Here is a 23,762-nt window from a genome sequence, read left to right on the forward strand (position 1 = left end):
CACGATGGGCATGACTTAGCTCTACCACCGAACAGTGCCCTAGAGGCCGCGCCCGCAACAGCTCCGACCCTTAGCTCGGAGCCAACTGTGCCGGTCGAGGGCGGGTGGCTAGACACCGCCTCGGGGGCTACAGTCTCAACGGTGATCGAGCCAAACACCAGCTTTATCCTCTACGAAGCCCGTGACTCCAAGGTGCCGGACCCTACTCCAGACTCCGAACCCTCTGCGCCCTTGCCAATCAAATCCGATGGGGCACCGATTATGGAATTCACCGCCACGGATATCTTTCAGCACTCGCCCTTCGGCGACATTCTAAATTCACTAAGGTCTCTCTCTTTGTCAGGAGAGCCCTGGCCGGATTATGGCCAACAGGATTGGGATGCGGACAACGAAGAAATTCGACGCCCACCCACCACCCACTTCATAGCCACTGTATTGGCCATGGGGTCGTTTATCCGACCGGGTGGCTTCCTTATTGGCCATGGGGTCGTTTATCCGACCGGGTCCGGCCTCCGGATGCAGACGATTTAAGTCATATAACTCAACAGCCCGAAGAGTCAGCCCGGAAACTCTGGAACAAATTTCTTACTAAAAAAGAACCAGATAGTCGATTGTCCGGACACCGAAGCCTTAGCAGCTTTCAAACACAGCGTTCGAGACGAATGGCTCGCCAGACACCTCGGCCATGAAAAGCCAAGAACAATAGCCGCATTAACAAGCCTCATGACCCGCTTTTGCTTGGGACAGGACAGCTGGTTGGCAAGATGCAGCACCAGCGACCCAAGTACATCCGAAGTCAGGGACGGAAACGGGAAACCGCGTCTCAACAAGGACCAGCGCCGAAATAAGGGAAACAGCCCGAAGAGCACGGCAGTCAACACCAGATTAAAAAGCTCTCGGCAGGGTCAGAAAAAGCTGCCCATCAAGGATAAAAGGGAAGAGCTATCTAGCCTAAACAAAATCTTGGACAAAATATGTCAAATCCACAGCACTCCCGGGAAGCCTGCAAACCATACCCACAGAGAATGTTGGGTCTTCAAGCAATCCGGCCAACGCGACACCGAACACAGGGGGCTCGATACACCAACTGAGGACGATGACGAACCCCACAAGCAGAGCACTGGGAAACAAAAGAATTTCCCACAAGAAGTCAAAACAGTAAACTTACTTCACGTGACAAAAGGGAAAAACAAAGTGGCGCCTATAGAGATACGCGCCATGCGGCCTATCACAAAGGAGTCTCGCCACTGGTTGTTAAAACTGATCACCTTCGACCATCAGGATTACTCCAGAAGTATCCGGAACGCAGGTTGGACCGCCTTGGTATTAGATCCGATAATTGACGGATTCCACTTTACACAAGTCCTAATGGACGGCGACAGTGGTCTAAACCTGCTATATCAGGACACAGTCCGCAAAATGGGGATGGACCCAACAAAAATTCGCCATAGCAGCACTTCCTTTAAAGGAGTAACGCCAGGCCCGGATGCCCATTGCACGGGTTCTCTCCTGCTAGAAGTAATGTTCGGTTCCCCTGGTAACTTCCGCTGCGAAAAGCTAACCTTCCACATTGCCCCATTTTCAAGTGGCTATCAAGCACTACTGGGTTGCGAAGCTTTCTCCCGCTTTAACGCAATACCGCATTATGCATCTCTCACGCTTAAGATGCCTGGCCCACGAGGCATCATCTCACTAAAGGGAAACATTGAATGTTCCTCGCATGCAGAAGACTATACGACTGCCTTGACAGCCACACATTAAAATAGCTTCACCAACAGAAGCATCTAACGGGTCATTAAGACCACGGACACGGCTAGGTGAGTCCGGAGCAAACTTATAATTGATAAAGGTTTTTGTAGCCGTACACCCCTATACAAGGGGCTCCGCATATGTAAAATAGGCGACAATAGGGCTCAATTTTCCCCATCTTGAATTATACTTTGTTTACTTAGTACAACATATATTTTGCACGGCTATTCTTCTTTCAACTAAGTTCCTCTCATTTACAGATGAACGTCGTGCTACACCCATCCAGGACACGGCGCAACGGAGACAGGCACAGACGTGCAGCAGGGACCCGTCTCAAGGATTCTCTTTAGATTAAGACCTTGCGTAAACCTTTATCGCTGTCTCTTGTTGATGCACATCCCCCGGATTCACAGTATAACCGAGGAGGAGGCTGGCATCTTGGCATGTGGCCACGTCAGAATTTCGCACGTACCTGGACACCAGGGGCTTATTATCATGGGCACTGCTCAGCCCATTTTTATAAAGACCGAATACCTTAGGGAGTGTTCGGCATCGCGAGTTTGGCCTTATATGCATCAGCTCCGAATCATGTCTTTGGTCAAATGTTGGGTTTGCCCGGATCCTGTGTTTTGCTGCCTTACGTTCCGCTCTATCGGCTAAGGCGGCACCAGGAGAACTACTGCAATTGTGCCCCGGTTCAGCTAGGCGAGCACCTCAGTAGAGAAAGCCGAAAACTGACTGTCATGATATAGCGTGAGATTGGTCAACCACTCGATGACCTATCAGAGTCTTCAGGATTCCTCCGCATTAACGAAGGGCCGTTTCCCGGCCAGGCACACACGCGCTCCGAGTTCGGGCGAGCGCGGCGCCACCAGGGGCTATATAGTAGCCCCCTGTCAAACTCCTATGGCTAAGTGAAAGTGATAAAGCATTATAGTTCGATTGCCTAGTTCGCTGCGCTATCACCTCCTTCATGGACCAAGATGTTGGATCAAGTGTGAGAATGCGCCTTCTGTGAACACCCCCGCATTATATGCGTGGAGGCTGAAGCCGACGACTGCAATCTTTCAGATTATATACACATATACCTCAACGGCCGCACAGGAGGCGTTATAATACTTGCAGGCACAAGTATAAAAAGCTTCTACAATTCATCAAAATATTGTTTTACAATAATACACGTTATTCGAACATAATACCCTTCGAGCACTGCGTCACTATTAAACGAGCGCCTTGCAGAACTTCCTGAAAATAGTGCTCAGCAGGTATTTGGCCTCCGTCCGAATCTTGGGATGCAACAGCGGCGGCCTCCATCTCCGCCCAGTATGTCTTGACACAGGCAAGGGCCATCTGCGCACCCTCTATGCATGCTGACCTCTTCATCGCATTGATTTGCAGCACGGCACCAAGGAACTGTTGCACCAAGCTAAAATAACTGTTCGGCTTTGGCCTTTCCGGCCATAGATGATTAACGACATCCTTCATGGCGAGTCCGGACAACCTATTCAGTTTGGCCCATTCAGCCAAATGATTGGTCAACGGAAGCAGACGCTCCAGATTGTTGAATTGTGACCAGGAGAGCTTCTCCACTTCGCTATCTTTTTGATCTCGGAAATGTTCAGCCGCATCAGCGGCACTCGCAGCTAAATCCAGATATGCGTCCGCCGAACTCCACATCCGGTCCAACGGAGCGTATTTAGGATCTCCGAACTTCATCCGCAGCATAAAGGGCTTTCCAGCCGCGATATCTCCGGCCTGACGCAGCTCCTCCTTCATCGCTCTCATCGCAGAACGAGCATCCTTGGCCGCTGTAGTGGCCTGCTCCAGGTCTGTCCGGTCCTCCCTATCTTCTTTTTCAAGAAGTTTGCAGCGGTCAGCAGCGTTCTTTAACTTCACAGCCATTTCGGCCATTTCTCCAGGTTTGTTCGGCTTTCAGCTCTTCAATTGCCTTTACGGCAGCCGCATCACTCCTCCTGGCTTGCTCCTTGGCTCAGGCAAGTTCCGCCCGAAGGTTCTCCATGGCAGCGGCCCCATCTGCATCAAGCGCACACGCTGTAAGATACTGGCATCAAGCTCCTCTTACCAGGTGTCTCCGGAGAAATTACATACCTTGTGCCTCGTCAAGCCGCTTGTTGACAAGCGCGATGTCGGCATCTGCCACATCAAGTTGCCGCGTTAGCTCGGCAAATTCATCAGTCCGACTGGCCACCGGACACTTCGCCACCTACATAGGAAGACGGCAAAATTACACCTGGGACTATGATCCTCTGCGTGCTGTCGTCTTTGACAACACACAGAGTCTTAGGGGCTACTATCTACACAGGGCGCATCTTATATGCGGAACTATCAAAAGGTACATCACCTCGCGTACCTGAAAACCTGTCAGTAAACTCCTGACGGCCTTGTGCAACCCGCTTTCAGCGTACGAAATCCTTTCAATTACCGTACCCATCAACGTACGGTGTTCCTCTGAGACAGATGCTCGCCCTAACAGATCCTTCAGTTCATCCGAGCGAGCACCAGGCGGTGCCAGACTCGTTCGATGGCCTTTTTCAAAGACCGGACACGGATGGCCTTGGGGGCCATATGACTGCCTTCCGGCCCTGCCGGATTCGGAGAAACCCTCCGCGACGATACCTCAGGATCGCCTGCCTCGTAAGGCGGTATGGCAGGGGGAGGCATTCCGCTCTCCATCATCTCCAGAAGAAGATCCCCCGAGGATGAGCTCTGCTGAGAAGGGCTGAGATCCGAACTACAAGGTAAAATTTCGGTTATTTTCCTCAGAAATAAAACAAGGATTTCTCTCATTTTAAACCTCTCCTCTCTACTTACGGCTCGGTGGAGGGTTGATCCCCTTGAGGGCATAGTACGGTCGAGGCATCCCCCGGCACAGGACCCTCTGGCGAAGATTTCTTCCCCCGCTTTGAGACCATGGACTCTGGGTCTTCAGATGCAGTCCTCTTCCTCCCCTGAGTAGAGGAATTTTCGATCCCTCCTTTCCAGAGAGCCTCCTTCTGGGAGGCAGCAGCTTCTTTGTCCCCCCCTTCGCTTTCTTCCGAAGGCACGATCTCCAACATCCTGGTTAACACGGGATCTGGCCAGGTCTCGGGATGGGGGGCCGGACACCTGATTAACTTCGCCTTCGCTACCCACTCATGTTTCATAGACAACTCTTTTAAGGGTGATGTTGTGATAAATGAACGGACGGTGTGTACAGGCACATGGCTACTTACTTGAGTATCCGAACGACTACAGCTCAGACCTGCGTCCTCCGTAGAATCTGGACACACTACTTGTGGTCCGAAGAACAATTTGTACATCTCCACGGGTGTCATGCCAAGAAAATGTTGGAGAACTCATGGTCCCTCCGGGTTAAACTCCCACAGGCGGAGGGGGCGACGTTTGTAGGGCAGAACTTGGCGAATTAACATAACCTGCGTCACCACGACCAGACTGATGTCTCTTTCTAGGAGATCTCGGATGCGGCCCTACAACAGGGGCACGTCCTTTGCCGACCCCCACTCCAGCCCCTTATTGACCCATGATGCCAGTCGTGGCGGGGCACCCGAGCGGAAAGTAGGCAGCGCCACCCACTTGGTGCTCCTGGGAGCTGTGATATAAAACCACTCTTGTTGCCATAAGCTGAACTCCTCTTGAAAGGAGCCCTCGGGCCATGGAGCGTCAGCATTCTTGCTTATAACAGCGCCTCCGCACTCCGCGTGCTGTCCCTCAATCATCTTCGGCTCTACTTTAAAGGTCTTAAGCCACAGTCCGAAGTGAGGAGAAATACGGAGGAACGCTTCGCACACGACAATGAACGATGAGATGTGGAGGATGGACTCTGGGGCTAAGTCGTGAAATTCCAGCCCATAATAAAACATGAGCCCCCTCATGAAGGGATCCGTCGTGAAGCCTAGCCCTTGGAGGAAGTGAGACACGAACACCACGCTCTCACCAGGCTTGGGAGTAGGAATAACCTGCCCGTGAGTAGGCAGCCTATGCGAGATTTCGCCGGTCAAAAACCTGGCCTCTCTCAGCTTTAGCACGTCTTCCTCCATGATGGAGGAAGGCGTCCATCGGCCTCGAAGGTCGGAGCCGGACATCGTTGAAGGTCCGAAGCGCCTGAAATCTGGGGCCTTGGGTGTTGGAACTCGAGGCGAAGGGCGAATTTGATTGAGATCAAAATAAAGGAGTAAGGCCTTGGTCTCATTATAAGAGGTTGAATACCAAGAGCCCTCCCCATGACCGTTTGGGACTCACCATTGATCGAGGAGACACACCAACGGGCACGATTGGGTTAACCACGTCCGTATTGATGAGAATCCCGTAAATAAAAGGGACACGATCTCTGCTTCGACAAGACGTGCCAAGGAAACTGCCTCACAAAACGCGCTAAGGTGGGATAGTAAAATGGTTCAAATAAAGGCTTGGTTGTGGCGTGATGACACGCTACGGAATACGTCAGCAGATTAGATTTATGTGAATATTATCCTCTCTATGGCAGTATGTGGAACTTATTTTGCAGAGTCGGACACTATCCTTGTGTTCAAAATCTTTTATGAAGTATTCAAAGGAGGAACCCACCTTGCAATGTCGAAGACAATCTACGCGCCGGACTCGTCGTCATTGAAGCCTGGTTCAGGGGCTACTGAGGGAGTCCTGGATTAGGGGGTGTCCGGATAGCCGGACTATAACCTTTGGCCGGACTCCTGGACTATGAAGATACAAGATTGAAGACTTCACCCCATGTCTGGATGGGACTTTCCTTGGCGTGGAAGGCAAGCTTGGCAATACGGATATGTAGATCTCCTCCCATTGTAACCGACTCTGTGTAACCCTATCCCTCTCCGGTGTCTATATGAACCGGAGGGTTTTAGTCCATAGGACGGACAACAATCATACCATAGGCTAGCTTCTAGGGTTTAGCCTCTTTGATCTCGTGGTAGATCTACTCTTGTACTATCCACATCATCAATATTAATCAAGAAGGAGTAGAGTTTTACCTCCATCGAGAGGGCCCGAACCTGGGTAAAAACATTGTGTCCCTTGTCTCCTGTTACCATCCGCCTAGACGCACAGTTCGGGACCCCCTACCCGAGATCCGCCGGTTTTGACACTGACATTAGTCCACTCCAGTGTCTATATAAACTGGAGGGTTTAGTCTGTAGGGACAACCATAATCAGATAAGCTAGAATTCTAGGGTTTAGCCATTACGATCTTGTGGTAGATCAACTCTTGTAACCCCCATACTCATCAATATTAATCTAGAAGGATGTAGGGTCTTACCTCCATCGAGAGGGCCCGAACCTGGGTAAACATTGTGTTCCCTGTCTCGTGTTACCATCAAGCTCAGATGCACAGTTCGGGACCCCCTACCCGAGATCCACCGGTTTTGAAACCGACATTGGTGCTTTCACTGAGGGTGTGTCGTCGAAGTCAGGGTTGATGGCTCACCTCGTGATCAAGAACAACATCACCGCCGATGGAGCCCTAGCCTCAGGCCATACCCTCCGACTGGGTGACTTTATTATGACCGCCCTTTCGTCCGGTGAGCCGACGATGACTTCTTGGGTCATCGAAAATCGCCTCCGAATACTCCAGACAGATGGATCCAACGGAATTATCGTCCTTGAACGAACTCCTGGATTGCATCGCCACCTTGGGGGTCGCTACAGACTATGGTCAGATTGGGCTTAAACCCGATCAGAGAGAAATCAAATCTCCATCGATCACCCACTAGATAGTTGTAGTGGAGGAGCAGAAAAATAACTCTCCCTCTATACTGAGGATTAACTATGTCCGTATTTCCGAGCTCGAAGAGCCGGATACCTGTCCACTGAACGACATGACTTGTCCTCCGAATTTGGAATCAGATGGTAGACCTGAAAAATCAGTCCATCACCCGAAACCCGAATTATTTGGCTCGGAAATTCCTCAAACTCCGGATCCCAAATTGGGTCAGGGTTCGGACTTAAATCCACCCACCCACCCCGATATACGCGATCTCACATACCTACAGCAATAGTCTCAAGAAACAGTCCATCACTTTTGGGCCAGGTTATCACCTTTGGGCGAAGGAATCCTCAACGCTATCAACCGCCGTCGCGTATTAGACTTCGCCGACTTGGCAACCATAGTACAGAAGTACTGCGCAATGGAAAGCGCCTAGAAAACCCAGGCAGCTCGTTGGGAGCCGCCAGCTCCCACTCAACCTTTCGTCCGGGCAAAGAGGATGCACCCTCACGAGGCGCCCAACACAACAGTAAAGAAATACAAACCCATTATGGGGCGTGGAACCGTTCTGGAAGGATCGCTCGATAGGCCATGCAAAATACACACAACACTGGATACCATACCTACCCACAGCCTTAGAGCATGTTGGATAGTCCGGCGAGTGGCCAAGAGTGGCGAGGATATCCTCACCAAACATACCTCGGAACAACTCCCCTCAGAACATGACGACCGCAGAGTATTGACAGTCTTCGAGACTTCCGCTTCAAACAATCGGCGCAAGTGGGCTCTCTGTGACCTCGCCGAAGTCTGTCAAATCACAATAATAAATCCTTGCAACAACACGGCCATAACTTTCAATGCCAGTGACAAACCAAAAGCCTGGCCAGTCCGAGCACCAGTGGCCTTGGTCCTCAATCCAATTGTGGACGGTTTTCGACTTACCAAAGTGCTCATGGACGACGGCAATGGGTTAAACCTCATCTACGAGGATACACTCAGTAAAATGGACATAGACAGGAGCCGTATTGAGCAAAGTAGCACGACCTTCCGAGGAATTATGCCCAGCCGAGAGGTACGGTGTGTGGGAAAAATCACACTTGATGTGGTATTCAGCACGCCGGATAACTACCAATGCGAAGAAATAACCTTCCAAGTGGCCCCTTTCAACAATGGATACCACACCCTATTGGGGCGAGACGTATTCACACGCTTTCAAGCCATACCTCATTACGAGTATATGAAGCTCAAAATGCATGGAACCAATGGTATTATCACTCTCGCAAGTGATCCGGATATAGCCCTCCGTGCTGAAAACAAAACAGCCTCCCTGTCCATCGAGGCACACTCTGAGGCCCTTGTGGCCGAAGAGTTAAATGCGCTATGCTAAATGGTGGATAGGGGTGACATAATCCTCGACAAGTGCTCTAAAGCCACCTCCTTGAAACCTGCAGATGGAATACTCAAATTTCAAGTCCACCCGACAGACCTAAAGAAAACAACCTCCATCGGTGCACATCTGGACTCAACGGTGGACGCCGCACTACGAGCGTTCCTACGCGAGAATTGGGACATATTCGCCTGGCACCCTTCTGATATGCCAGGAATCCCATGCAGGTTGGCTGAGCACATGCTCAAAATATTAAAGGGATACAAGCTAGTTAAGCAAACATTGTGGCTCTTTTCCGAACCCAAACGACAAGCCATGGGGGAGGGGCTAGCCAAGCTAATCGAGGCTGGATTCATCAGAGAAATAAAACATCCGGACTGGCTAGCAAACCTAGTGATGGTGCCAAAGAAGGATAAATCCTGGCGTTTGTGCATCGACTTCAAAGACCTCAACAAAGCTTGCTCTAAGGATCCATTCCCACTCCTCCGCATCGATCAAATTATTGACGCCACTGCAGGACACGACTCACTGTGTTTCCTTGACGCATATTCCGGATACCATCAAATTAAAATGAAGGAATCCGACCAAGCCGCAACTCTCGGCGTTCTGGAAATGGGGGTCCCCAGACTTGCCTGCCTGCGGCCGACAGCGTGACACTTCAAGCGGGCCCGTATGGCCCATCTTCACCAACAAGCATTCAAGACCCTTGGGAGGGGCCAAGCCTCGTGAGGCAGACGACACAAGACCTCCTCGGGAGCGGCCTCACCAGGCTGGCTCGCGAGGGCGGGGAGATCAAGTCAAGGCAAACCACGCGAGGTTAAAATGACGTGAGCCATGACGATCGAGACCAGGCGGGCGCCAGCGCGCAGTGTCCTTGTTTCCTCTTTGGTGCTAAGGAGGAAAGCGCAGGCAAGGAGTACCGGGGCGTCAAGCAAAGGTTTCCATATCGGTGCAATGAGACCAACACCAGCAGGACAGCAAGACGGAGGTCACCATGGAGCCTAAGGCTGCGTCAGCACCAGAGCCTCTGCAGGCGAAGACTGCTTTTGTCAGGATGACTTGTACTAGTTCTCCCCTTTCAAATTGGCCGTTGTTGGCTCCCTTGCCGCTCAATATTTTGGGAGAGGACCAGTGCCTCTATAAATAGGATTAGCCACCACAGTAGGACGCGGACTCAGCCTCAGCCATCTCATCTCGGGCTAGATCCAGTCCATCCTCACACCCACCAAGCACAAGAACACCTCACCTCAGGAGGCTGTTCTACCCCTTGTATTGTTCATCCTTAGCTCGAGAGGCAATCCACCACACCACACTAGAGTTGGGTATTACACCACAACGGTGGCCCGAACCAGTATAAATCTTGTGTCTCTTGTGTTGCGAGTTCGTCGACCTTGCCTTTGAAATCGTGGCAAGGTTGAGGGCTGAGTTGGTAGGGGGAAACCTTCGCGTGCACCCCAGTGTTCGAACCTTGAGGGTTTTGCCGGAAACCCGAGATCCGATATTTGGCACACCAGGTAGGGGTGCGCCGAAGTTTTCCTTCCATCGATTCGTGCTACACCATCTTCATGCCCATTCTCCATGGCTAGCGCCGCCCTTCCGGCTGGATCTACGGGTGCCCACAATGACGCTTGGGGGATCCGAGCACTTGCTCCTTCCTTATGGCAGGTACAGTGGCCACCCAAGTTCAAGGCGGAATAGCTGCCGTGCTACGACGTCGCGGCGGACCCGTCGGCTTTCCTGCTGGCGTATGAGGAGGTCGTCCTTAAGGCCGGGGGCGACGACAAGGTCATGGCCAACTGGCTTCCCATGGCCCTCACTGGCGCACCGCGTGCCTAGCTGCTCAACCTCCCCGGATCCACGATGGCATCTTGGGAGGCGTTGCACGGCCTCTTCGCTGTGCGCTACGCGGCACCGGCGCACCACGCAGTTGCGGCCCTCCTCGGGGGCTTGCAAGCACCAGTCTCGGATCGTCACGTCAAGCTGTTCTTTCGCCAGATCGGCGCCAGTTCCAAGCGCCCGGGGGCTCCACTGGGCTGGGCCGCGCCCGAGGCCGACCTCACCTTCGACTCAGGGGATCATCCCGTCTCCACCGTTGGCTCGGGTGTGCTCCCAATGCTTTGCACGCCCACCATCTGCAACGTGTCCGTCACCAAGACGCTCATCGACGGTGGTGCCGACCTCAACGTGCTCTCCGTCGGGGCCTTCAGCCTTCTTCACGTACCGCTCGAGCGGCTCCGCCCTAGCAAGCCTTTCTCAGGGGTTGGTGGAGGCTCCACCCACTCCCTGGGGAGGATCCGCTTCCCGGTGCCTTCGGCACACGCGACAACTACCGCACAGAGCTGGTCGACTTCGACATCGCCCCCATCGAATTCCCGTACAACTCCATCCTCGGGTACCCGGCCCTGGCTCAGTTCATGGCGGTGACCCATTCGGCCTACAACCTCATGAAGATGCCCGGGAGCAAGGGTGTCCTCATAGTAGTTGGGGACACCAAGGAAGCCTTGATGACGCTCAAGCTCGCCCTCAAGACCACCGCGACAGCGCAGCCCGCCAACGCAGATACCTCCAAGGCCAAGGGACCCACACCAACCAAGAAGAAGCAGTTTTTCACTCAAGACAAGGCAGAAACCAAGGAAGTGCCAGTCGAGGAGGACAGGTTCTCGGGGGCAACCTTTACCATAGGCGCCAACCTCAGCTTGATCAGGGGGAGGCGCTAGTGAAGTTCTTGCACGCAAACAATGAAGTGTTTGCTTGGGATCCTGATCAGCTGGTAGGGGTCCCAAGATGGGTGATAGAGCACCACCGGAAGGTGTGCCCAACGTACGCCCCGTAAAGCAGAGGGCGAGGTGGCAGCCCACGGAGAAGCAAGGTTTCATCATCCAAGAGACCCGCAAGTTGGAGGCTGCGGGTGTCATTCGCGAGGTTCGTTACCCCGAGTGGCTAGCAAACCCCGTTGTCGTGCCCAAGAAAGTCAGGAAGGAGCGAATGTGCGTTGACTTCACCAATCTCAACAAGGCCTGCCCTCAAGATCCGTTCCCTCTTCCACGCATCCACTAGATCGTCGAGTCCACTGCCGTGTGCGACTTGCTGTGCTTCCTGGATGCGTTCTCAGGATATCACCAGATCAAGATGGCAGTAGAAGATGTGGAGAAGACAACCTTCCTGACCCCCGTGTGGGGTGTACTGCTACACTTGCATGCCTGTCGGGCTGTGCAATGCAGGCGCAACCTTCAAGCAGCTCATGCACATCGCCTTGGGTCGGCAGCTCAGGAGAAACGCTGAAGCCTACGTCGAAGACATCGTGGTGAAGTCTCGGGAGGCGAGGACCTTGATCCAAGACCTGGAGGAGACCTTTGAAAGCCTCTAGCAAGTGGACTTGTGACTCAACCTAGAGAAGTGCGTGTTTGGCGTCCCTTCTGGTAAGCTGCTGGGCTTCCTTATGTCCCACAGGGGGATCGAGGCCAACCCAGAGAAGGTCAGGGCCATTGAAGACATGAGTCCGCCACAGACCCTCAAGGAAATGAAGAAGCTTGCTGGATAGGTGACTGCATTGGGACGCTTCATTTCTAAGCTGGGAGAGCGCGCCCTACCCTTCTTCAAGCTGATGAAGAAGAAGGGCCCATTCGAGTGGATCAGGAGCCCCAACTCTGCCGGGACGACGCCCCCGAACCCGCAAAGGCCCTGACAAGCAATCAAGCGTTGGGGGCTCCACCACCTCAGGAGGCACCCCAACTCCCAAAAGGCACAAGCCTCATTAGCGCACCTGCCCTCGTCGAGCACCCGGTATACTTCGTCAGCACGGTGTTGCCGGATGCAAGAGCACGGTACCCCATGCCTCACAAGCTCCTACTCGCGCTCCTGGTGGCCTCATGTAAGCTGCGACACTACTTTCAAGGCCACCCCATCAAGGTTGTCTCGGCCTACTAACTAGAGAGGGTGCTCAGGAGACCCAACTCCGCCAGGAGGGTCGCCGAGTGGAACATCGATCTGCAGGCATTCTAGTTGGAGTTCAGCACCACCAGAGTCATTAAGGGAGCCGTGCTCGCCGATTCGTGGCAGAATGGATGGACGCCCCGGTGCTAGAAATAGGCGAGGATCAGCCCTCTCGCTGGGAAGTGAGGTGCCCGACGGCTGGGTCATATATTTCGATGGTGCCTTCGCGCGACAAGGGGGGCTGGAGCGGTGCTCATTTCGCCCACTCAGGACAAGCTCTACTATGTCGTGCAGCTCTGCTTCCAGCAGGGCGAGAAGTTATCCAACAACATTGCAGAGTACGAAGGCCTCATAGCCGGCCTGAAGGCTGCGAAGACACTGGGGGTGAAAGATCTCACCATCAGGGGCAACTCGCGCCTCCTCGCCAACTTCTCCAACAAGGTATACGAGCCAAAGAACGAACACATGGAGGCATACCTCGCAGAAGTGCGCAAGATGGAGAAGTAGTTCCTGGGCTTGGAGTTGCAGCACGTGCCCCGGGGAACCAACAAGGAAGCTGAAGGCATCGCCAGAAGGACATCCAAGAGACAGCCCCAAGAGCCTGGCGTCTTCGAGGAGCGGCTCTTCAAGCCATTGGCAACACCACCGCGTTCAAGGACAGCGCAACCTCAGGAGGAGCTCCCGCAGCCGCCTGCCACGAGAGCCCCAGCCTGTGGCCCGACTTTGGGAGCACGTCTACTCTGGGCGCTCGAGCCCCAGTAGGGATGCTGGACCAAGTAATTCAGGGAATACCTGATGCAAGGGATGCAACCGGAGAAGGAGGAGGACGCGGAGCGTGTGACCCGGCAAGCCACGGCATACTGCATCCAGGACGGTGAGTTATATAGGAAGTGGCCAAATGATGTTTCACTATGTTGCATCTCTAGGGAACAGGGGAAAGAGCTGCTAGCCGACGTACACAGCGGGGACTGCGGGCACCACTCATCGTCATGAACCCTCGTCGGTAAGGCATTCCGCAGCGGATTCTACTGGCCTACGGCGCTTAATGACACAGCTGAGCTGGTGAGATCCTGCGAGGCCTGCCAATTCCATGCCAAGCAAATCCATCAGCCAGCTCAGGGCCTCCAGACCATTCCACTCTCGTGGACGTTCGCATTCTGGGGACTAGAGATATTGGGCCCATTCCATCGAGCGCCCGGGGGCTACCGATACCTCTACGTTGCCATCGACAAGTTCACCAAGTGGGCGGAGGTGGAAGCCGTCCGCACCATCCCAGCTGACTCTGAGGTCAAGTTCATCAAGGGCCTCGTGAGCCGTTTTGGGGTTCCCAACCGCATCATCACCGATAATGGCACGTAGTTCACCAGTAATCTCTTCAAAACATACTGCACTCACCTTGGAACGCAGATTTGCTACGCTTCAATGGCGCACTAGCGGAGCTATGGCCAAGCTGAACGCGCCAACGCGGACGTCCTGAGAGGCCTCAAGACCAGGACCTTAAAGAAGAAGCTCAAAGCTTGCGGCAGGGGCTGGCACGACGAGCTGTTGTATGTGATGTGGTCCATCTGCACCACCTCCACCAAGCCCACAGGCAAGACCCGATTCTTCCTCGTCTACAGAGCAGAAGCGGTCCTCCCTCACGAGGTCAAGCATCGCTCTGCACGGGTCCTGGCGTTTGATGAGACGCAGAGGGACGCCACGCGGGGGATGGACCTCGTGCTGGGGGAGGAACGCTGCCGCGAAGCTGCACTACGGGCGGCAAGATACCAGCAGGCGCTGCGGCGGTACCACTGTCGCAGCGTCCACTCCAAGACGCTCGAGGTGGGTGACCTCGTCCTGAGAAGGGTGCTCTCCAGGGAAGGGCTGCATAAGCTCTCACCCATGTGGGAGGTCCCGTTCAAGGCCGTCCATATCTGCAGGCCTAGCGCCGCGCGGCTGGAGACACAGGACGGGGTTCCCATCCAAAACGCCTGGAACATTCAGCATCTCCGGAAGTTCTACCCATGAAGAAAGGCCCAGTGCCTGTGAAGAAGGCCCAGTGCCTGTGCAGGTCTCTGCTCGTCACACTCTCACGTAATATTGAGTGGGGCTGTACACGCCCCGGAGTCTCAGGAGTGCCGCCCTCAGGCCTCGGGGGCTCCCTCCCACGCCCTAGTGCCAGCACTTAGCTCCGCGCTGGTGAGAAGACATGCAGACTAGACTAGGTGCCGGACGCGGCTTTTCATTTGCTTTCCGTAGTTGGCTCGCCCTCTTTTAATTGAAGTTTGCTTCTGGTGTTCTTCACTGATTTGGTTCCGTCGCCCTCTGCCTCTATTTCCTTCTTCAGTTTAGCCTGTACTCTCTCTCGCATTCCTCGCGAGGGGGCTGGACGGGTGCCTTCGTGAGCATTTTTCCTTTTCAGCCTTTCGTCTGCTTTTCGCGAGGCACCCTCGTTCGAGCCGACAAGCTGGCGCACCTCTCCTAATCTGTGCCCCTCGGGTACCGCGATACGAAGCGCTGGGTCAAGGCCAGCGGCGCCTGTGACCAAGGCTCGGGTGAACGATAAGCCTCTTAACGAACTTTTTGCAGGCCAAGGAGGCCTCGACAGGCACCGGGAAGCAAGCGCCTCGTGAGGAGGAAACTACTCCGAGCATGTCAAGCTAAGTTATCTCTACATAAAACGACGATGTTGCGACACAACACAGGAACAATAAACATAGCATAATACTTGAGAAATCACAGTTTGTTGCACGCCCCTTGGGGGCCCATACTGGCTTCTTTCTTAATACAGAAAGGAAAGGAAGAACGAAATAAAAGCGACCCGTGCCCCTACAGCGGTCCACGAGGGCGGGCTCTTGGCGCCATCCCGAGCTCAGCCAGACCCCTCCTTGCGCTTCAGGAGGTGCGGTGACGAGACAACCCACTGCCGCCTTCTAAGCGGGCGCGACGGCATGGCGGCTGGTCGTAACCACCGCTGCTAGAGCTGTCGCCGGTGGAAGAGCCGACGTAGCTGGACGAGACGTGGTTAGCACCAAGGGCGGGTTCGCCCTCATCCTCATCACGACCATCGACAAGGCCGAGCACCTCCTCGCTGTTGCTAACCTCGGGGCAGCACCCGGCGTGGCGACCATCTTCCCCAAACACCCTCACGTAGAGGGTCGTGTCACCGTCATACTTGAAATGGAGGGTGCACCGCCTACCCAGGCCGCGCGCGCGTGCAAACGTCTGCCAGTCGCGGACCATGGCTATGTTGTCTGCGACGGAGACCTCAACCGCGACCCAGGAAGCCCTGCTGCAGCAGCCGTCCGCCTGTAGCCAGAGCCCGCCCAGACCTGAGGCCGGCAGCTCGTTGGCAAAGAAGCGCGGGAGCTGAAGCCAGTTGCGGGTCAGGTTCTCCAACTAGACAATGAACTCCGGCAGCACCTCCGCCGAGTGGAAGCGTGGCCGGAGAGGCCGCGCGACCACGTCACGTCTCCCTTTATCAACAGGACTTCCACGACAGGAATGCCCCCTGCCACGCGAAGCGGCACCGCCGCGGCTACAGGGGTCGCGGCGGGGGTCGCGGTGTGCTTGCGTGGATGGCCGCGTCCACGCTTGTGCACCGGAGAGCCAGGCCCCTCGCGAGGGGCCTTCCCCTTCTCTGCAGCGGAGAACCTCTTCAACGGCGCCATTAGTGTCGCTATTGGCATGGAGCAAAGGGGGAGAAGCAAGAGGAATGGGAAGAGATGGGCGACGGGGGCTGTGCCCCCCTCCCCATTTGTAGCAGAAGAAGGCCAACCAGCGCCCCCACGATCACAGGTAATGATGGTTTTTCCTTGCATGCAGCAGGGACTCGTCAAGTCGGGCAGTTGCCGAGGCGACGTGGGGAAGCAGAGACGCCCACGTCCAATCAATCGCCACACGTCGACCAATGCCGTAGGCTATTGGGGCCCGCGGTGCTTCGCACTTGCCTTTGGCTTTGCGTCGAAGCGAAGCACGAGCGCCTTGGGACCGGGGGCTATTATCGGTGTTCTGGGAATGGGGGTCCCCAGAATTGCGTGCCTGCGGCCCACGGCCTGGCTCTGCAAGTGGGCCCGTACATCCCATCTTCACCAACAAGCCAAGCCTCGCGAGGCGGATGACACAAGACCTCCTCAGGAGCGGCCTCACCAAGCTGGCTCGCGAGGGGCAGAGAGATCAAGGCAAGGCAAATCTCGCGAGGTTCCAATGACGTGAGCCATGACAATCGAGACCAGGCGGGCGCCAGCGTGCGCAGTGTCGTTGTTTCCTCTTTGGTTCTAAGGAGGCAAGCGCAGGCAAGGAGTACCGAGGCGTCAAGGAAAGGTTTCCATATCAGTGCAACGAGACCAAGACCAGCAGGACGGCAAGACGGACGTCACCATGGAGCCCAAGGCGGCGTCACCACCAGAGCCTTTGGCAGGCGAAGACTGCTTTTGTCAGGATAACTTGTACTAGCTGTCCCCTTTCAAATGGGCCGTTGTTTGCTCCCTTCCCGCTCAATATTTAGGGAGAGGAACAGTGCCTCTATAAATAGGATTAGCCACCACAGTAGGAGGCGGATTGAGCCTCAGCCATCTCATCTCGGACTAGATCCATCCCATCCCCACACCCACCAAGCACAAGAACACCTCACCTCAGGAGGCTGTTCTTCCCCATGTATTGTTCATCCTCAGCTCGAGAGGCAATCCACCACACCACACTGGAGTAGGGTATTACACCAGAACGGTGGCCCGAACCAGTATAAATCTTTTGTCTCTTGTGTTGCGAGTTCGTCGAGCTTGCCTTTGAGATCGTGGTAAGGTTGAGGGCGTGAGTTGGTAGGGGGAAATCTTCGCGCGCACCCAAGTGTTCGAACCTTGAGGGTTTTGCCAGAACCATAGATCCGACAACAACAACATTTATTACCCCATACGGTACTTTCTGCTTCAGCATTATGCCCTTTCGGCTCAAAAACGCTGGTGCCACCTACCAACGGATGATTCAACATGGCTAGAGAAACAAATTGGTAAAATAGTTGAAGCATACGTGGACAACGTCGTCATCAATACTAAGTGCGTTGAATCATTAATACATGATTTACGCCTCACATTCGACAATCTCCAGACATATGACATTAAGCTCAATTCGAAAAAATGTGTATTCGGTGTCCCCTCGGGAAAACTACTTGGCTTCATTGTTTCCAGTAGAGGAATCGAGGCAAATCCAGCCAAAATCTGAGCTTTATCACAATTGGATACACCAACAGACCTTAAACAGGTCCAAGAGCTAGCTGGATGCATGGCAGCTTTAATCCGCTTTATCTCCAGACTAGGAGAAAAAGCATTGCCACTTTATCGGCTCCTTCGACGCACCGATCACTTCGAGTGGACAGATGTAGCAACAGTCGGATTGGAAGAAATAAAGGCTCTTTTAGCAAGGATAGCATTGGTAGTAGTAAAATTTATTGGAGATTGGCAAACATAGCATTGGTCAATGATGCAATTCCTGAAAGAATTAATAAGGGAAGAGAAAATTCACATGCAAATACACTATCTTGGACATATTTTATGATTGTGAGCCCCCATCAAAATATTATATGCAAAAATTGTTGAGGTTGGACAAGGAAGACAACGTAATGATCTATGTTTGTTCATATTCACATAGGAGTTATATTATCATAGATCCTTGGCAGATTTCGGGTTCCACAGACCCTCGAGATGTCTGAACTCTAGGGTGCGTGTGAAGAAGTCATCCTCCCCAGTCCGTCTGCTCTCTAATTCCACGGCCTAGCTCCATGTACCAAATGGATAAGAAACATAGCAGTTTACCCAGGTATGGGCCACCTTGCGGTGTAAAACCCTACTCCGGATTCATGGTGGATTGGCCTCGAGGGGCTGAGGATGAACTAGTACAGTGGAGAACAACCTCAGGTGGAGAGGTGTTCTTGTGCTCGATGAGCTGGTGGGTGTGAGGTTGATCTGAATGATCCGTCCCCTCTCCCTCTCCTCTTCCTATGGTGGTGGTGCTGCATTATTTATACTGGCCTCGGTCCTCTTCCCAAATGAAGGAGGGAAGGGATCCCACCATGGCCAAATTCAAAGGGAGACAGCTAGTGCGTGCTATCCTAACAAAAGTAGTATTCTCCTGCAAAAAGCCTCTAGTGGTGACGTCGTGGTGGGCTCGGCGATGACCTCCGTCCTGCCGTCCTGGTGGTCTTGGTCTTCTTGCACCGAAATGGAAATCTTTGCTTGATTCCTCGGGACTCCGCGCATGCGCTTGCCTCCTCAACACCAAAGAGGAAACTGGTACACTGCGCCCGCTGGCGCTCGCCTGGCCTTGGTAGTCATGGCTCACATCATCTGAACCTCGCGAGGTTCACCTTGCATAGATATCACCGCTCCTCGGGAGCCAGCCTGGGGAGGCTGCCCCATGTGGAGGTCTTGATGTCGTCCGCCTCGCAAGGCTTAGCCCCTCGTGAGGGTCTTGAGTTGTCAATGTTGAAGATGGGCCGTACCAGGACGTCGTTGGAGCCATGCCATGCGCCACAAGAAGACAAGTATGGGTACCCCCATTCCTAGAACACCGATAGTAGCCCCCGGGCCCAAAGCGTGGTCGAACTTGGCTTCGAGGCGAAGCCAAAGGGAAAGTGCGGAGCGCTGCGGGCTCTAACTACCTGCGGTCTTGGGCGATGCAACACGATTGATGGGACATGGGCGCCCCCGCTTCCCCACGCTGCCTTGATAACTGTTCGATTCGACGAGACCCTGCTGCATGCAGAGAAAAACCATCAATGTGTGAGATCGTTAAGGCCGACGGCTGGCCTCCCTCGGGCTATAAATGAGGAGAGGGGCAGAGCCCCCTTGCTCATCTCCATCTGCTAGCCGCCCGCTTATTCTTCTTCCTCTCTGCCTTGGCGTCTTGTTGTAGCTCCCATGGCACCGATCAAGAGGTTCTGTAGCGGAAAAGGGAAAGGCGCCTCGGGTGCAGCCTGAACGGCTTCCGTCGAAGAAGAGGTTTAGCCGCCCTCGCGATGTCAGCAAAAGGCAAGAGGTGACGCAGCCTTGGTACGAACGGCCACCGCTTGGTTTCCCGCTCCCTCTGTACGCCCACGCCCAGGGCTCTGGAAAAGGCAGCAGCTCCCAGCGCCGTGTGGGCCATGGTAGCCAGGCTGGGGCTATACAGCCAGCCGACCCACGAACCCACACTCAGGGCTCCTCGCGCGAGTTCGTGGTGTGGGCGGCAATGCCGCTGCGCACATGGATCCGTTTCCTGTGGTTTTTCGCCGAGGAGATGCCACTGAGGGGGTCGCTTGAGTTGTGGCTGCAACACGCCAGGTGCTGTAGCCTGGCCACGAGAGCGGAGGTCGAGGTCGTCCCCTTGAGCGGCATCTTCATGACCTGAGGATGGGGCGAGGTTGCGAGCGCTAGGTCGCGATGCCGTGGTCAAGGCCAGGAGGTGAGCGGCCCGAGGTACGGTAAGAGCTCCTGAGGCGCGATGCTCAAGATGTCCCCTTTGGCATTCAAGCAGCTCGTTGGAGGCCGAAAAGGGAAGTGGCATTGCCGGAGCGAGATTGCGAGGGTCGAAATTTCGGACAGCGGGTTCACGCTGATATGTACAAGTGACTTATCTTAATGAGCCTGTGGTGATTCCTTTGTGTTGCGCCTGGTTGCGCATTAGTGGTGATGCTTCCGGTGATTCTGTTGTGTTGCGCCGACCTTCCCTTTCCACGCTCATCTGACTGCTCTATGTCCTCAGGTCCCAACCCTCTAGCGAGTCTCAGCCGCCGCTGGTATGCCAGGTGGCGATGTCATGGCCAAGGCCAGGGGGTGAGTCCTGGAGAGTCAGTAGGAGCTCCTAAGGTGCGATGCTCAGGACCCCCCCTTTAATGTGCAAGTGAATTGCATGAAAAAGGGATGGCCGGCAGGGCCACCTGTAGCCAAGCTCCAGGTATTCTTGCGGGCTAGTCCAAGAAGAGAGCGCTACTCACGCCTGTTGTCCTGCCGTTGATCTTTCCGCAAGAGGCACTGACCATCTGGTGAGGTGATGTGCACGGGGCGGGCCGCGAGCCAGAGCTCGATCTCCCAGGTTTGTCAGCATTGCTGGGACGGACCCAAGCACAACGGCCGTGCCAGCATGTGCAACCCCCGTTGAGGGAAGAGCAAGAGGCCGGTCAAACGCGTGGGAAGCCGCGAAGGGCCATAAACGACTGGCAAGTGGGTAATAACGTAAATCATCTCATGGATAAGGTAAGCCAGCTCTAATAGATGTGGAAAACGATACATGCCACAAGGACAGACCCATGTGACCTAGGGATGATGCAGCCCGAGGGGCGCCCCCAACTGAACGACTAGAAGATGCAAGAAAGATATACATCGTAGGGACAGACTCACGCGACCTGGGGATAAAGCAGCCCGAAGGGCTCCCCCAACTAATTAAACCAGAAAATGTCACCTGGCACCATCGCTGAAGTGATGCTGAAGTAGCTGAAGACGCGTGCTGAAGAAATCCCTCCTAATGAGCCACCTAGGCCTTGAACCTCAGGAGGCTCTGGAGGCCCGGGAGGATCGTGAAGAACCGTCGCCATCTCAGTCAAGACCGCCTGGTGCCTGGTCTCCTGAGCCACCAGGACGCTCCGCATGTGGCGCTGGAATGTAAAAGCCACGTTCGGTAAGCCAAAAGGCATGGGAACGTAGCTGGGAGGGGGACCATCACCCCGACCGGCGCGCTATGGCCAAAATCGCTCCTGAGATGCGGCTCTGTTGAGCCCAGGGATGTTGACGCAGGCACGTAGCTCGCTGCCCTCCCCAGGACAAGGAGCCGCGCTAGGTGGTGGGCGGCGGTCGCCGCGCATGGCTCTCGCCTCTTGAAGCTCCTCGATTGCCTTGATGATGAATTCCTGAGCACCTGGCACCCTGTGCCTTGTGCCTTCCTGGCGGAGACACGCGCTGAAGCATGGCTCCACGTGGTGCCCGAGCGCCTCCCTTGTGATGCTGGCTAGGTCAGAGGCCCTCCAGAGGAGAGCCCTTAGGCCCAGCTTGAGAGGGACGCCGAGCATGCCTTCCTATGCGAGAGAGGGAGGTGTCCCATCTGTGGGCGCAGCTCCTGAGGTGGTGCCACTGGATACACCGCTCCCCTGAGGCTCTAGCTAGAGTAGCTGCTTCTTCTTGGAGACAACCTCTGGATTCTTGACCGTTGCTGCCTGGTAGGCATGCTCAAGAGAGCACACCGTGTCCTTCTACTCGCATGCAACGGTGATGACACCGCGGCTTCCTGGCATCTTGAGGACATTATAACCATGATGAGTCACTGCCATGAACTTGTCTAGGGCAATATACCCAAGGATGATGTTTTAAGGAAGACGGATGTGTACGACGTCGAAGTCGATGAGCTTTGTGTGGTAGTTGTCGCGGGTGCCGAAGGTGACAGGGTGGCAGATCTGCCCTATCAGGGTGGTGGAGCCATCGGTCAACCCTGAGAAGGGCTTGGTGGGCTGCAGCTGGTTGTATGGCACCTGGAGTCGGTCGAAGGTCTCGATGGACAGAACATTGGGCCCTACACCGCCAACGACGAGGGTCTTGGTGACGAGGAAGTTGTTGATGACAGGCGAGCAAAGCATCAAGAGGGCGCCGGCGGTTGTCGCACACTTGAGCTGGTCGGACGAGCTGATGGTGATGGTGCACTAGGACCACCTGAGAAGGCGCGTAGCCTCGAGCTTGGGGAGGGCTGCATTCACCTCATGGCCAAACTGCTTGAAGATGCGATGAGAGGCAGGGTCCTGAGCGCCGCCCAGGATGTACGCGATGGCACGAGGCTCCTGTAAGCCCCCAGCCCGCTTGTCCTAGTGGTGGTCGTCGTTCCTTCTTGGTGGTGGTGGTAGCAGAGGGAGGCTAGCGTTGCCCTGAGGATGGTCCTCACAAGAATGGTCCCTCCAGGGGCCCTCGCGAGGCGAGCCTACCAGCATTCCTCACGAGGCTGATCGTGCCACTCCTGACGGGGGTCGCGGTCGTCCCAGCGTCCTGCAGTTCGGTCTCCTCCGCGGGCGTAGCCTTGATCGTTGCGCTCAGGAAATGACCGAGGTGCCCATCGCGGCTGGCCCTGAGGTCCTAACAGTCATTGGTCTTGTGGCTGTGCACATTGTGGAAGATGTAGAACGGGCGACTGCCCTTGGATGACTCCGGGTGATCGCAACCACGCTTCATCTCTAGCTCGGCCGTGAGCACGGCTGCCCCCTTGCACTTCACGTCCTTGGCCTTGGCTTTCTTGTCATCCGGATCATCTTCAGGGAGCTTGAGGAGGGAGAGGCGTCCTTCCTTAGCTCTTGCGTACTTGATCGCCATGTTGAACATCTCCAGGGCCATGCACAGGTCCTCGTATATGGCTAGCTCGTCCTTCATCTTGACGTTGTGGACGCCATCAGTGAATGCGGAGATGATGGCCTCGTCCGACACCTTGGGGATCTTGAGATGAACGCTGTTGAAGCACTGGATGTACTTCTAGAGGGTCTCTCCTAGCTGCTGCTTGATGCACCGCAGGTCACCTGTAGCCAGCGGGCGGTCGCGAATGCCTTGGAAGTTAGCGATGATACGCTCGCGCATGTCTCCCCAGGAGGAGATCGACCCCACGGGCAGGTTGAGGAGCCATGAGCACGCGCCATCCTTCAGGGCAATGGGAAACCAGTTCGCCATAACCTTCTCGTCGTAGTTGGCCACCTCGATACTTAGTTCGTAGAGCTGTAGGAACTTAGCAGGTTTGGGGGTGCCGTCATAGCGTGGAGGCAGGTCGGGCTTGAACTTCCCTGGCCAGACGACGCTGCGCAGCTCTGGAGTGAAGGGGCGGCAGCCTGCTGTGGTCAGGGAGGCCTGTCGTGGAGGGGGAGCTTGATCTGGGCGCTCACACACCACCAGCAGAGGCAGCGCGCGGTCTTGACACGGTGGTGCTGGGAGTGCTCGAGCATCTTCATGCGGCCGCTGGACCACGTGGCATCTTTCTTCTTCACACACC

The sequence above is a fragment of the Triticum urartu genome, chromosome 7A, assembly GCF_056163025.1.
Source record: "Triticum urartu cultivar PI428250 chromosome 7A, HENAU_Tu73, whole genome shotgun sequence".
Classification (NCBI taxonomy): domain Eukaryota; kingdom Viridiplantae; phylum Streptophyta; class Magnoliopsida; order Poales; family Poaceae; genus Triticum; species Triticum urartu.